Below are 16,652 nucleotides of genomic sequence, written 5' to 3'. Positions count from 1 at the left end.
TTTTCTCAGCTTTGCTTCCTTTAATAGCTTATCCCTCATACAACACTGAATTGGCTAATTGGCGGGTCTTGATCACTATCTGCCAATGAAGTGGAGGTGAAGATGGGCTCTGCCCTTCTCTAAACCACAAGACCTAAGGGTGGAAATGGGGTTTTTTCTCAAAGGTGCTGTTACCAAAAAAAGGGAAAGGGATGCTTGCTAGGTTAAGAAAAACAACAGAGGTCCATCCATTTTATACTTGAAAGCTTAAAAAAATGTAAGCAAATCTGTCCAGGCTCAACTCTCTGAAAGATGAGGATGAGAATCATTATTTACTTTGCCTCAAAGTGGTGAAGAAGAAAAAGAAAAGGGCAAGGGTAAAATTTTTTTTAGTTTAAAGATGAAATGAAAATCCACAGGCTTGAAAGTTTGGACTTTCCTGAAGTTGTGGTGTGCCTTTCCAACCTATTGTCAACTTGGAAAAGACTTAATCTTCGACAGTGGAGGAAGCCTCCATTCTCTCCTTTCATTCACTTGTCTGTCACCTTCCCCTGAGGGCCTCAAGGGCAGGAGAGAGCATATGACAAGGAGGAAAGAAATGCCATTTCCTTCTGGTCTCAGACTCTGCGTATCTTAGCTGGGAATACGCAGTTTGTTCATTTCAATCTCAACATTTTCAACGCTAAGTTGCAGGAATTAGTTAATTCAACAAGTATTTGTTGAATAAGAATCCCTTATCCTCTTTCGTTCCTCTTTGTTACCCTTTGCTTCTCTCCAAGACTTTTCTCATCAGCATTTAAACATACTCAAGGCTCTCTCATCTTAAAAACCGAACAAATAAAACCCCTACAAACAGAAGAATGTCGTTTGATCCCACTTCCTTCTCAGCTACCACCCTGTTCAGAACCAAATTTCACACACTACGTGTCTTCTTTACCATCTGTATTTCCTCCCTCCCAAGCCTTCCTCCGGCCACTCCTGTCCACTCCTGCCACTCACTGGAACACAAGGCTTATGGAAAGAGCCCCACTTTTACAGAACACGAACCCCAGTATAAGGCAGCATTATAGCCCTTAAACACTGTGAAGTAATTGTGTGACATCTGTCTTTTCAACTGGAGTGTGGGCTTCTTGGGGGTAAGACATAGCTGGTAGTTACTCAGTAAAATATCTTACTGTTGAATGTTACATGTCTACTCCAGACATGGAGACTAGCATGAATAAATGTTAAACAAAACTTTTTTGAAGTAACAAAATAACTGAGATTGGAAACAAAAGGATGGGACAGGTTTGGAATGGCGTGAAATAATGAGTGAAAGTTCAATTATTCTGAGCTCAAGTTAGAAGTGTAGGAGAAGGAGGAGAGTGTGTTGTATTAAAAGCAAGGCAAAAAATAGTTTCAATGGGCAATGTTATATGTTAAATGCTACAAGCAAGTATATCACGTTTTTCAGATTGAACACTATTAGAGGCTACTTGATTTGCAAAACAATAATCAATTCTTTGGGGTGGAGATGGGGAGATTAGTTTCACTGGAATGTTACCAGGTTGAGAATGTGAAGGAGCAGTAATTTGTAGGGTCCAGAAAATGCAAGGATCACAGCACAATTAATTTAGGTGGACAGTCAACAGAGTGGGCATACAGCAGGACCTTTAGGGTGGGCATACAACAGGAACTTTTGGGAGGTGGACAGTCCTATCTGCATGCTTCTCATCAATTCTACATTTTAATCCAGCCCATCTTATCCGTGAGGTTAAGGATCTCTAGAGAAAGAGAACTCTAGCATAAACTTTACTTAAATGTAAGCTAAACCCTTCACCCAAATGTTTTAATCATATGGATTTAAAATGTGAAATGACAAGTGGAGGTGACACGTAATTATGACCTTATTTTTTGAAACAGAGTCTCAATCTGTCACCCAGGCTGGAGTGCAATCACGGTTCACTGCAGCCTCAAACTCCCAGTCTCAAACGACCCTTCCACTTAAACGACCGAGTAGCTGGGACTACAGGTACGCGCCACCACACCCGCTATTTATTTTATTTTACTTTTCGTAGAAACAGGGTCTCACTATGTTGCCCAGGCTGGTCTTGAACTCCTGGGCTCAAGTGACCCTCCCACCTCGGCCTCCCAAAGTGCTGTGATTACAGGCATGAGCCACCAAGCCCAGAGACTTTTCTTTCTTTCTTTCTTTTTTTTTTTTGAGACGGAGTCTCACTTTGTCGCCCAGGCTGGAGTGCACTGACATGATCTCAGCTCACTGCAAGGTCTGCCTCCCAGGTTCATGCCATTCTCCTGCCTCAGCCTCCCGAGTAGCTGGGACTACAGGTGCCCGCCACCACGCCCGGCTAATTTTTGGTGTTGTTTTTTTTTAGTAGAGACGGGGTTTCACTGTGTTAGCCAGGATGGTCTCCATCTCCTGACCTCGTGATACACCCGCCTCGGCCTCCCAAAGTGCTGGGATTACAGGCGTAAGCCACCGCGCCCGGCCTCCCAGAGACTTTTCTATCTGATTACTTTTCAAACACATTCTAGAGCATCCTAGAACTTGTCGTTTCCTAGTTCAGTTTATTACTTTCTGCTCACGCTCCAGGAGAGAATATAGCTTTTAGTCATTTAGTCTCTATGTGGTCCTTCCTTGATTTTCTAAGGGTCCTGAGTCTGTGGTCCCAGAAATAGACAAAAACATGTGCAGGGCATCATAGACTCTTGCTAGGCTGGAAGTAGAGTTCCTCTCTTGTAGCCAATGTCCTCTTCTCTTCACCCTTCCACTCCCGAGATACACACACTTAATATACAGTGGCCAGCACATCTGTTTTATGGGACCAAGAAGCTGAATCCTAAAGGTTAATGAAGGAAAGATACGCAGAAAGTCCAGCACTTTCCTAATTCAGCAGCACACAGGTTTTCACGTCTAATATTTAATTTACGTAATTTATTTTCAATCTCAATTTAATTGCTTTTCTTGAAAAGATGTTTGGGACAAGGTCAACAATGAGGGAGGAATGTCACCGGGTCGGGATCTGGAAACAATCAGCTCTGTATGGTTTTAAAGATGAAGCGCCAAGATCTTAAGGAACCTGAATTCCTGGCGAGCAATCAAGTTCTTTAATCGGCCCCCAGCAGGATGTCAACGGCGTAAAAGACAAAAAGAAAGTCTATTTTAAAAGATAGATTTTGTGTTTTTAGATTAATTTTTAAAAAGCGAACCCATCACAAACTTCCCAGTTTTTAAAGAAAAGGCCTCTCCCACCGCAGAGCCCTCCCGCACCATGGGACAGCTCAGCGGCAGCGTCCCACCGGCTGCCCGCAACCGGTGCCGCGAGCTCGGAGTGCGGCGCTGGGATCTCGCGTCCTCCGGGGCAGCGGGCTCCTTGAGCGCCGCGGGGCGGGGCGTGGGGCAAGACCCGCCGGCCGCTCCCTTCCCCACAGCGCTTAGGGGAGCAGCGAGCGCCTTTCCTCCTGTCCCGGAGTCCTAGCCTGGCCCGAGCTACCTCCAGGGCGCCCGCTGCTGCGGTGGCAGGAAGTCCCCGGGAACTACAAATCGAGGCATGCTGGGAACATTCTCCCGCTCCTCCCAGGAAATGTCCTTTGTCCAGCCCTACAGGAAGCCCCAGTGAGGAGTCAGCCGGGCAGCCAGCCAGCGAGCCAGCCAGCCAGCCAGCCAGCCAGCCAACCAGCCAGCCAGCGGGCCACCCAGCGGCCGCTGCAGCCGCCGCCGCCGCACAAGGGCAGACACGCTGCGGTGCGGGGCTCGGGCCGGGGCGCTCGGTGCCCTAGCTCCTCGCCGCGCCAGCCGCCGCGCAGGTAGGAGCGTGGCTGTGGCTGGGCTCAACCGCCTCCCGGGGATGGGGCTGATCGGGACCAGACCCGACCGCTGCGGGGATGGGGTGTGTGTTCGAGTGCGGTGGCGGAACGGCTGGGCGAAGTTGTGCCTCGTAAAGTGGACCGTTGACCGCTCCCCTGGGGCACAGGGCCCCGGGCTTATGGGGTGCTCTCGCGCCCCCAAAGCCGGGACTGAGCTCCCTCAGGGGTATGTGGCGAGGGGCGGGGAGGAGGAGGCTGAGACATGAGGGAGGAGACAGCGATGCAAGAGGGAATAGGACCGTCCCGCCGACCACCGAAGGGGGCATCAGAGACCCTCGGAGAAACCAAGCCCAGGGAGGAGCTTGGAAGGCAAGGAGAAGGTGAAGGGCTTTGTGTGCAGCTGTGGACCTTGACGGACTGCGCTCTCCTTGCCTTGTCTGTCCGTGCCTCCAGCCCCGCTGGGGCTAAGGGAGGGTGGGGGGCTCCTAGAAGGGCAGGAGAGAGGCGGCAGGTCATCTTGGGTCCTAGTGAATGAAATGTGTGCCTCCCTTTTCCTCTCTTCTCCATTCTAGCCCACTCAAATGAGCGGCTTTGGGGCTGCCATCAGACCGGGCAAATGACACAATAAGGACGGGTGGGTGGAGAGATGGGCAGCAGCTCGCAGCCCAAGAGGGGTGGCTGTCTAGCCCCGGGAGGCATTCCAACCACACGTGTCCATGTAGGTAGGTGGTGGGGTGGTGGGCAAAGCTGGAACCTGCACCTCGCGGGGATGCCGAGGCTCAGGATTGTGCATGGAGGCGCGGGTGAGGCGCATGTTGGGAGGAGTGGGTGAGTAAAAGGTTGAGGGGGAGCAGCGACACAGAGGCGCTGAGTGTACCTTATGGCCAGTGTACATTATGGCCATGCATCGGGAACTGACTACCACTTCCTCTGGGACTTTCCACGATTTTCCTTTTTCCTAACCGCCTCCACCACCCCCCCCCCCCCCGCCCTGCCTCCCCCACAGGAGTGAATCACCCACCCCTTGCTACATGAACCCTGGGCTGAATTGAAGTTGGTGATGTATCCTTGTCCTTGTAGTGGGCATGTTTGTCCTTAACCTGTAGGGTGACACCAATACTCCGCACCCCCTACTGCGTTACCCTCCTCCCTCAAGACTGAGCGTCTGGTAAATGCGGTTGGATAATGGCTAGCGAGTTGAATGTCTTTGAGTAGCTGTGGTGGATGAGTGGGCAACTTTGAACACAGTCTAAGTGTGACTGTTGTAACTGAACTCAGCATGCCTAAGGGGCCACACTCACTATCTCTCCTTTCTCCCCTCACCTGATTTTTTGTTGATGCCCCCAACTGTTTACCTTCTTCTCTCAACAAGCCAACATGTGGATATTATTTAATGTGGAATACGTTTGAGGAACCAAATGAACCTTTAAGAATGCCACTTATATGGCCAGGCAGGAGTATGCAAGGCTCATGGTCGAAAGAATGATGCTGTAGGACATGGAGAGAGCCCTGAGCCTGATATAAATGGCTTTCGAGGTGAAACAAAACATTTCTCCTTAGCTTCTTTGGGAGAGATGAGGCATTTGAACTGAGATAAAGAATGGAATCGAGAAAAAAAACCAAGTTGTTTAGGATGAGGGCATGAGGATAATGAAGTGAAGGGAAGAGGCTCTGTGAATTTAGATGATTTCTAGTTAGAACATATTGGCCGTGTGTGTGTGTGTGTGTGTGTGTGTGTGCGTGCGTGCGTGTGTGTGTGTTGGAAGTGGGGGTTGTTGTTAAGGGAAAGTTGATGTCAAAAGTTCAGCCATGCCCAACAGAGAATAAGATGGCATCCTATTGAACAAGATGATAAATATGAAGTCAGGCTGCCCTTTACATTACACAAAGGAACACATAGATGGCTTTTCAGAACTACTGGGATAGAGGGGTAAATGGATGCTAGTCAGACAGAAGAACCGGCTGGATTGATGCGGCTGGATTGAAGTGGTAAATAGTGACCTCACATCAGCAGCATGACTAAGGCTCATGGAGTTGCATCACATTTCCTCTCCCTCCCCCACCAAAACTCTTTGAATTTCCTCAGAATCTACATTTTTTGCCTAATTACTAGTGTCCTGTGAAGGGAAGGAGAAAGGGTAAAGGTTGGTTGCAAGGATGATAAACTAAGGCAAGAAGGAGCTTGTCTGCTTATGTAGAAAGAAAAAAATAGCTGCAGTGTCAGTAAGAGGTCTGGAGCTTGAACCTATGTCAGTACCATATGGGCTTTTCTTTGTATCTAAGATTCTACTTCTTTTTTCTTTTCTTTCACCTGCCCCTTAACAGGTTTCTCAGTACCACACACTATGTAGAGTTAATATAATCAACAAAAGTAACTCCTTACTTTGGGATTTAAAATTCTTCACAATTCAGTGCCTACCTACCTCTCTCCTTTACTGGACCTGTGCCACCCCAATTTACCTACCCATCCTTGGAGCAAATAGCTCCCCAGTCCTTGAAGATGCAACAGACATTCTTCCACCTCCGTGACTGTCAGGTTGAACCCCATGCTTGCTGGACATCCCTGTACCTGTCCCTAATTATTTTTGTACATATCCTGGCCCAGCTGATTAGCTCCCTTACAGAACTCTTCCCAAACTTTGCAGTCAAAATTAATCTTACCCCTTGGTAATTTGTATTATTTCAATGACACCTGCTTTAGGTGTTAATATCTAACAAGTGCCCAAAGGATGTTTGATTTGAAAACATGAATAAATCAAAGAAGGAGTGAAAGGATAAAAAAAATCTTAATTATCTTGCCTTTTCTTTAGAAAATGGGATGGAGCCTTTCTCATAGACCTGTGATGATTCATTGCAATTGTGAAAATAAAGCATCTAGGACATGTCAGACTGAGGCTTTTCCTTTTGCTCCTGGGTTAAGAGACCCTAAAAGTACCTATCATAGTGTCTAGTACAAGGACATTCACAAAAATTTTGTTGAATAAGTTATTTGCCAGCCTACATTTTAAACTCTCAGGCAGAATATGGAGTGGATTAATCCCAAGCAAATAATCAACAATTTTTGTCATTGTCCTAGACTGAAGAAGGTAACTGTTTCCATTCAATTATGAAGGTGCAAAGTGCTCATTAGAAAAGCAGCACTACGAAGACTGTCCCGCTATTTGCAAGTAAGCCAGACATTTACCGTGCCATTTTTATTTTTATAGCCGAAGCAATCTATGAGGATTAAAATGTAGCATATAGAAATAGAAAACAAATCAGACTTTCAGATTTTCCCCAAAGACACTACAATTTAGTAGTCCCTCACTTATCTCGAACTGGGCAATTTTTCATGCTTCTTTTTATGTGATTACAATAATAGTCGCCACTTATTGAACATCTGTATATCAGCTACTAAACTAGGTGATTTACATGTTTAATCTGATGACTTACATATTGTTATCTCCATTCTAAAAATGAGGAAACTAGGGCTTGGAGAGAAGGTAAGAAGCTTGCCTGGAGTCCCAGATTCTGAACTGAGTGTAGACTGGAATTTAGGTCTGCTGACTGTCAAGCCTGTTCAGAATTTGCTTTCCATGGGAGAAAACTGACAGTTCTTTATTCCTTCTTCTCCTGAAGTCCTCCACTTCCCAGATTTCCTACCAGTAACATTGTTGTGCTTCTAAAAGCATCCTCATGTATCTTATTCTGAGAAGTACTGTTTTTTTCATAGATCTGTTATTTTTATGTCCTTAAACTCTCATGACCATCAGTTGGAAAGGCCAGGTTCAGAACCCTTAATAAGACCTTTGGGTAAAGAACTGTGTGTGTTTGGAATTCTTTTCTTTTTTCTCCCAGTCTGTCTGAATTCCTCTTGCCAGGCCAAGTCTCACTTCTTTTGGGTAGCCTTTTTCAACTACACCAGGCCACCCTCAGCCTCTCCCCTAATCTCTTGCATTGTTTGAAATTCTGCAGTTCAATGTTTTCTTAATGAAAGTAGACTTGAGTGGGTTCCCACACGTGACAGGGACTTTATGTCCAGAACACAACCTGGCACATGGTAGACTTTCAGAAACTGAGTTAATGATGAATTGGTAATGACTAAAATGCAGAAGTGGAGGCACGAAATATTATTTGCATGTTGATAGTTTGCTTATATTGTAGAAGAGGGATAGAAAGAGAGGATAATTATTTTCTTAGTTAATTTTCACCCTTTTCATGTAACTTCCAAAAGAGGAGAGTACCTTCTGGAAATATGCCAGAGCAGACCACTGTAAGCTGAGTTTTCTGAGCTTGACTAACACTGGCACTGAATGATTATAGTGTTTAATGATTTTGGGTAGCGGGGTGGGGCATTGTTTAGTACCTTTCCCTTTGCTGTCATGCCAAATCTCTCAGATGTCATGCACATCTGAGAAAATCAGAGGGGTTTCACTGGCTGCACTTATTGAGGAAGAAGAAGGCTGGGGAGAGGAAGGAAGATAATTCATTCTGTTTTCATCAGAGCAGCAAGATTTGTGTGGGGTATAGATTTGGCATTCATTACATCATGTATTGATAAGGGATGGTTAAAAGGTCAGTAGCTTCTCGTCTTTGGGTGGAAGAGAGTTTCACCTATCACTAGATTGAACACATTTCCTTAGGTTGACTAAACCTTCTTTTTCTCTGACCTCAAGGGTGCAGAGAACTTTGAAAGCCCTGGTATAAACACAGTGTGCTATGGGTTGTTATAAGCACATTAGTCATGTTAAAGGAGAATAGGAGAGTTCTTGGGATCACTGAATCTATTCAGCAAGTCATGTTCTGTGCATCCATAGGCCAGCAACAGTGTTCCAGCAGGTGTGTGAGAGGGTCACATGCGATACTTCAGATTTCTCCTTCCTGTGGAGGCTAAATTTGCTATGGGTAGTTAAAGGGAAAGGGCCTACTTTTGATTCAGAGAGTTACTTCAGATATACATGGTCTTCTGAGAAGTTTATCAGGATCTTACCATAATTATAAAACAGGAATAAACTTTCTGGGTTTTATTTGCTAAGAAATGTTTTGCTTTGGCTCATCATCTCAGAGCTATTTCATGTGCTTAGCACATCTTTGATGCTTGATGAAGTTTAGCAGGGCACTATAGGAAGACTTTTCCAGTTGTTGAAATTTTTTGTCCCCCATACCTGGAAGCCTTTGTGAATTTCAAAGAATCACTTTATTTTTGTTTTGCTAGTTTTGAAAATAATCCTTCAGGCAGGTATTGACAATGATTTCTGATAATAGAAGGTGGTTTAGAAAGTAGAGGTGGTTTAGAAGGTATTTAGAAATAGAAGGTAGAATAGAAATTTCATTAGAATGTAATCTTTACAACAGAGAATCTAGAATAATGGGTAGTGCATGGTAAGGGTTTGATAAATATTTGTTGAATGAATGTGTTTTTTTTAAATTTCATTTTAATTTGTTCCTAAAATGATGGCACAGACAATTTTTTACAATGAGGTGTGGGTAAGGTTGTATGCTTATAAATTATATAAGCTGGGGAAGATAGCTTACATATATGTACATTATGTACATATATATATATAAAATTTCAAAAATATTTTAGAGCAGTTTTAGGTTCACAGCAAAATTGAGAAAGTAGAGTTCCTGTCTGCCTCCGGCCCTCACACATGTACAGCCTCCCCCACTCTCAGCATCCTGCTCCAGAGTGATACATTTAGTACAACTTATGAACCTATATTGATACATCATTATCACCCAAAATCAATAATTTACTTTAGGGTTCACTCTTGGTGTACATTCTATGGTTTTGACGAATGTGTAATGACGGGTATCTACCATTATAGTATAGTGCAGAATAGTTTCACTGTCCTAGACATCTTCTGTGCTCCACTTATTTATCCTTCCCTTCCCCTAACTTCTGGCAACCACTGATCTTTTTACTGTCTCCATAGTTTGCCTTTTACAGAATGTCATATGGTTGGAATCATACAGTATGTGACCTTTTCATATTGGCTTCTGTCATTTAGCAGTATACGTTTTAAGGTTTCTCCATGTTTTTTCACGCCTTGATAGCTCATTTGATGTTGTCGTGTTTTGGATTTTGGCCATTCTAATGAGCGAGTAGTGGCATCTTGTTTTAACTTGAAATTCTCAAATGACATTGATGTTTGTATTAGTTCATTCTCATGATGCTATGAAGAAATACCCAAAACAGGTAATTTATAAGGAAAAGAGGTTTAATTGACTCACAGTTCTGCATGTTTGGGAAGGCCTTGGGAAACTTACAATCATGGCAGAAGGTGAAGCATGTCCTTCTTCACATGGCAGCAGAAGAGAGAAGTGCCGAGCAAAGGGGGAAAAGCTCCTTATAAAACCATCAGATCTTCTGAGAACTCTCACTATCATGAGAACAGCCTGAGGGTAACTGCCCCCATGATTCAATTACCTCCCACCTGGTCCCTTCCATGACATGAGGGGATTACGGGAACTACAATTCAAGATGAGATTTGGCTGGGGACGCAGCCAAACCATATCAGTGTTAAAAATCTTTTCATGTGCCTATTTGCCGTCTGCATATTTTCTTTGGTGAGGTGTCTGTTCAGATCTTTTGCCCATTTTTAATTGGGTTTTAAGAGTTCTTTCTATATCTTGGTTAACAGCCTTTTATCATATATTTTTTTTGCAAACATTTTCTCCCCACCTGTGACTCTTTTTCTTGTTTTTTTTTTTTAGTATATGAGCTTTCCCCATCGTTTCATTTTTTAGGGGGGGAATGTGTGCCAGATTTAATTTAATATAAAACTAGTTTACTCCAGAACTGAGAAACCAAAATGTGAAATTAACTGGAAGACACACTCCCCTTTTACCGCCCCCCTTATAACAATAAGCATCAGTTGAATTTAACCAGACTGCAGCCACAGCCTACACTAGTCTGGGGGGCAGTTGCCACAGGACATCCTTTGTTTCTGTTTCTCTACTTCCTAATATGTGCTTGTGTTTATTGATTGAATTGGTGGTGTGGTAAGTATTCCTGGTCAACACTTCCTGTATGGCATGTAATCTTTACTAACTTTCTTAAGAGCCTTCATTTGTTTCCCAGCCTAATTCTGGACCTTTAGGGAAAGGGTTTTCTAGGCTGATGATTCTATGTAGGTGAGAAGAGAAATCAAGAAATCCATGCCTTTCTTGTTGTAGTAAGAAAAACAGAACAAAACATGAAACTCTTGAAAACTGCCAGAGAATAAAACTTTAGTCTGAATAGCCACTCTTAATGTTAAATGCAAGTCTCCCCGGTATTTGAATGCACTCCCTGCCCTGCCTCACCCAGCAACTTCTTTAGTCTCATAATTGCTTTGAAGATTAAATGTTGGTCTTTCTTCATTCATCATTTAATTTCTGTGACTGCTAGTCCCAATTTTCCTTGGGTGGGAGAGAAGTAGTTGTCCTGTCATAGTGGGACAGTCTGGTAGCATTCCCCACAATGAACATAAACAGCACTGTGCCACCTCTGTTTGCACAGCTGAATCAAGGGTTAAACCCTTGGAGTGGAGGGAGGACCCACACAGGGGCATTTGATACAAACAAAGCGTGCTGGCATTTGGGCCAAGAGATGTAGAATTCTTTTTTGAGAATGGTCTGCCTAACTTTTGAGGCTAATTGCCATTTCCTGTCATGGCTACCTATTTAGCAGGGTAATAAAGCATGTTTGGCTCCTGGTGCTAACAGGTTATTGGATCCAGTTGGGAGAGTTAGGTTGTCTCTATGACTCTACCTTACCTGATGTGATTTTGCCAAATCACTAGATTTCCTAGTCTTTTTAGGTCTTCCTTTTGAGACTGAGGGGAAGAAATAATTACTCCTGATTTTATCCATTTCAAGAACTATTTGAAGGTCCATTGTGTGAGGGAATTATCAAAGTGAATAAAATGTTTGTTCCCATAAGGAACTTACAGTTGGGAGGTGGTAGGAGAAAAAGGAGAGCCAAAAATAAGATATGAATTATTGTAAGTATGATTCTATTTAAAAAACTAATATTAGGCAGAATAAGAAAAAGTATCTTAAGTTATACAAAGTGAAAAAATAATAATAATTCTATCTGAGCACTTACTATCCCTATAAGGTAGGTTCAGTTGTTCTCTCCATTTTATAGATGAAGAAAACTAAGGCCAAAAGAGGTTGAACAATTTGCTTAAGGCTAACAGCTAGACTGGATTCACACAGGTCGTATGGCTCCAGAATCTTGTTTGGTTTTTGGTTTTTTTGAGACAGGATCTTGCTCTGTCACCCAGGCTGAAGTCCAGTGGTGTGAATACCTACTGGGCACAAGCAATCCTCCCACCTCAGCCCTCCAAGTGGCTAGGATTACATGTGTATGCCACCACTTCTGGCTTTTTTTTTTTTTTTTTTTTTTGGAGCGACAGGGTTTTGCCCTGCTGCCCCGGCTGATCTTGCACTCCCGAGCTTAAGCGATCCACTGGCTTTGGCCCCCAAAAGTGCTGGGATTACAGGCGTGAGCCACTATGCCTGGCCAGAATCTGAGCTTTTAACCATTACAGGTGCTGCTGCCTCCGGAAAAGGACAGACTGTAACCCATGCTTTGAGGACGAAAAGCATCTCAGGAAGGGAAAACAGGGTGCCTTCTGGGGGATTTAAAGCAACCCTTTTGGGCTGGGGTTAGGGGACAGAGGTTAAGATGAGGTAAGAGAGCCTTGGGCTACATTGTTAATGACTTGGAGTCTGTGCTTATATGACAAAGTCACTTAGGGGTTTCTGAGCAGAATAATAAAGTGACAACATTTTAAGATTGATGCGGTAGTGACATGTAGGTGCATGTAACTAGTAAGAGTGTGTACTGCAGTGATAGTGGCAACTGAAAAAAAGAGAAAAGTGAAAAGAACATGGCAACTGATTTGATTGAAAGGGGTGAGGGACGGGTCAAAATTGAGTCCATGGTTTTGAGCTTCTGAGTAAGAACAAAGACGGCTTTAACAGAAATGGACACTGCCAGGAGGAGCTGATTTGTAGCGAAGATTCAAGAAAGGAACTAATACTTGTTTTTAAATCTGACATGGGCCAGATACAATACAAATGGAAATTCATTGAGTCTTTATAGCATCCTTTCAAGGTAGCTTGTTTTCCCCTATTGTGTAGATGATCAAACTAAGACTCGAAGAGGAAATAGCTGTCCCGGGGCACACCATGTGTCATGGCAGACTTCTACTTTAACCCGTGCTGTTGACTCCTTCGCATGTGCTTTTCCTGTTTCTGCTGACTCCTGTCCTTTGTCACATGGGACATGTGGGACAGCACCTCAGGACTGGAAGGGACGTTCAGCCTCCTCAGTTGTAATGCTTGGGGCATCATGAGAAATGTGGATCTGGAGTGCAGGTCAGGGGTTGGGTGAGAGGTTCAAATTTGTGAGGTCTTTGGATAGAAGAGCTGTATAAAGCTACAGGAAGAGGCAAAACAGTTGAGGGAGAGGGAGAAGAAATGGAAAAAAGACCCTTGAAGGCTGACCTATTTTAGGAGTTAAGAAGAGGAGACAGGGTGGTCAGTGAAGTATGAGGAGGACCAGGACAGTGCAATATTGTGGGTGCTAAGCAAAGAGAATTTCCAAGGAGAGTGTCTCAACAAGATTTTCTGGGCCATTTACTGAACTCCTATTAAATGCCAAGCACTTTACAGTGTTGATGGTGAGATCAAAGCAGAAGAGGAGACCACTGCATGTGGAAGGTAGAAATACATAGCTGATAATTGATGTGGGTCTGGATCACTAACTAAATGTTAGCAATTAACACTGTCTGCTGAGGTTGTCCCATCTGGAAGCCCGAGTTCACTGGGAAACTGTGAGAGTGTGGTGGTGATGTTAAGTTTTTCACTAGGGCTCACTAGCGCTTATTCCTCCTTTTCCCAATAGCCTGTAAGATTTATTTGGCCAAAAAATGGCATTGCAGGAGAAAATATAATATAGTTTGATAATTGGTTTTAGTAATTTAAAAATGATACTGCAGAATGAGGCAGTCTCCCCTTTTAATGAGTTTCATAGTTTGAATAGAAAAATGTCTTTAAAGATTTTTTTAAATGGTATAACCAGTACTATTGAGGCTTCATGGTCTTCCCCTCTCCTTTCTCTCTCTCTTTCCTCTCTCTCTCTCTCTCTCTCTGTCTCTTTCTCTCTCTCTCACACACATACACACACACAGACGATGACTTTTTTCAAATAGTATACAAAGGACTCAGTATTATTCAGTGTTTACTCTAACACTCCATTAAGTCAATGCTAATTCAAACAACTGCTTTTTTTTTCTAGACAACAAGATGTTCTGTTTTTCTCTAGTAAAAACAGCAGAGAATCCAAAACCTGTTAAGTCAGAGATCACTTCTGAGGATCACATGAAGTTAAGTTTGAAGAACATTTTCTATGTTTTTTTCTAGAGGAAAAATAACTGAAACTACAATAGGAAAAAAATTATCAGAAGTCAGGAAGAAAACAAGAAAAATGCAGTCAGTGAAATGCTGTCACTAAAGCCAGAGCACTAAACTCATGAATATGACAGAGCGGGTTGGGAGAATCTGGTGCAAGGGAGATTGTACCTAAAAGGAATCCAGTAATCTGAAGGGTGGCCCCATCCTCTACCAACTTAACACCTTTGTGAATTCAAGTGATGAGATTTGCTCATTATCTGTGGATACATTCTCTACAGCAAAATGTACTTGGAGTGGTGCTGTCCCTGCCACCGGGCACACATCTATACAACTTCCCATATGGGGACTGCAAAGCTGTTAAAGCACAGGGTGGAGCTAAGAAACTGTATTTGTAGTAATGGGTCACATTGGATGAACTGAGTCCTTGATCCCATGGTGCAGTTAAATGTGAACTAGGCCTCCCTATGTTGCAGTTTTGTGTAACTCCCAGAATGCCCTTCTTTATCTGGGTATTTGCATGTTATTCTTTGCAGGCAAGATAACTTTGCTAACACTTTGAAGATTTGTTAGGAAAGAGTTGATGACTTTGTCCAGATTGTAATTCTTTTTCCTTTGAGAGGAGAAGGATTAACTAACAAAGCATTTTGTGTACTGGGTAGGTTATGGTTTGATTAATGTGATTTTACTCACTGCCCAAGTAAGCAGCTGATAGGAGCCATAAACCTGGGGTCAAGCTTATAAATTAGATACGTCCAAGAGAGGCAGGGTGTTACAGTCTTGAGGAACAACTTCCCTCCCTCTTAGTGCACCTGTCACATAATGTGAGTGACTAGGAAGTGAAGAGCAGGTGAACTAATGATGCTGGGAGACCCAAATCACAAGTGTGAATTAGCCAAGCACCAAAGGTTATGTTGGATTGAGTAGCAAGGGGAGATTGAAACCAAGGTTAATATGCCAGTGATTTAGGCTCGTGTCTGCCCTTAACTGGTGTGTTCATGAGCAATTTACTTAACCTTTCCTGGTCTCCATTGCCTGACTCATCTGTAAAATAGGGTGTTAGGTGAGATCACCAAAGTGGTGATCTCAGGCAGGTTCCATTTGCTAGGTCCCTCGCTCTCCATATGTGTTTGAAATTTACTGATATTTTTGTCTGTGCTACTGCCTGCTTTTGGACTTACTGCCATTATCTTCTCTTTTCCACCAGCACGCCAAAAGATCTTGTGGCATATAGTGGTGAAATTGCTCTTATCCCCCTTACCCAAAACCACTCTGTATCATTTTCGAATTGTTATGATAAGGAAATGTATCATGAGTCCTTTGTAATAGTGGTTTATAACAGGGTTTTTGTTTTTGCTCCACGGATCCTTTCAGAGTCCAAGAAAAAGCTATGGGCCTTCTCATCAGGAGAAAGTGTCTACAGACACATTTCCATACGGCTGCAGGGAGTTCACGGATTCTGAAGGCCCTCAGGCTAAGAACTCATGCTCAAGAAAAATACCATTATTCTATTTGCAAGTTTGTATAGTACTGTTGCTCTCTTTGGGAAATGCTAGGAACTAAAGGTAAGGAACCCAGACTGAACCTGATGAATGACTTAGTAACGTGATGTTCAAGTTATGAATGAGTCCCAGACACGCAAGCCTCCTTCTTGAGATAGATGCATCACTTCCTGGAGGAAAGCTGTGTCCTGTGACTGGGTGTGTGCATCCTAGATTTACTGTGCACCATTGGCTGAAACAGAAAATATCTGTGAGCTTTCAGTTCTCATGTAAAGTAGGAGCATAATATCTTCTAGTTGCTCTCTTTGTAGTGTGATATGAAGCAATTTGACTGGCATCCTCAGAGTTTCTCTGAGCACTGTCCGACGACACTATCTGAATTTAAAAGTTCTCAGTTTGGGCTAGTAAAGTAGTTCTGTTCCTGTCAGAGTTCATCTCGTGGAGATCACATTTTCATAAATCACTACTGTGTTATCTTCCTTTTCATCTGTACATGATCTTCCATTTTTCATCCCCTTAGAAGGTGATTCTAGGGAGGACCAATAATTGAGGTACTTAATCTACTGGACACTCACATCCTTTCATTAGTTTGTCTGTCCTGGGGATAAAGCATTCCCCTAATAGAATTGTCACAACTAGGACCCCTAATCCAGTTTATTCCTTCTTGGTTTGGAGTGTAGAGTTGCTGCATTAATGGTGGAAATAAACAAGTTCTGGTGGGCAGGATCATTTTTTAGTTGTTTGGAAATATAAAAGTAGATGAAAATGGAAACAGAATCTGATTCTATTTTGGACATAACAGCTATTCCTTTATCTCATTTTTAAAAAGAGCAAAAAGCATCAAACTTAAGTTTCTATTAGTATCTTTGCTCCACTGCCCCTTCTCCCACTTCCCATGAGCTCTGTTCAGTATTAAGCCTTGTAACCACTCTTGTTCTGGCATGATTTATAAAAGCAGGCTATTCCTTTTATGGAAAT

General features: G+C 43.2%; 1 protein-coding gene across 2 annotated transcripts in view; it reads left to right on the top strand.

The window, feature by feature from the left end:
- The first annotated feature begins 3,344 nt into the window (after window positions 1–3,344).
- ZNF697 (zinc finger protein 697) overlaps window positions 3,345–16,652 on the top strand; it is a 29,118-nt gene continuing 15,810 nt past the window's right edge. Inside the window, exon 1 of one of the 2 annotated variants that reach the window (XM_019021112.4) lies at window positions 3,345–3,786. The gene's annotated coding sequence lies outside the window, so the exon portion shown is untranslated. The other variant, XM_055355639.2, reaches the window with a different exon arrangement.

This window comes from Gorilla gorilla, chromosome 1 (genome assembly GCF_029281585.2).
Source record: "Gorilla gorilla gorilla isolate KB3781 chromosome 1, NHGRI_mGorGor1-v2.1_pri, whole genome shotgun sequence".
Lineage (NCBI taxonomy): Eukaryota > Metazoa > Chordata > Mammalia > Primates > Hominidae > Gorilla > Gorilla gorilla.
The sequence above is the reverse complement of the archived record's forward strand: the minus strand, read 5'-3'. Positions and strand labels throughout refer to the sequence as shown.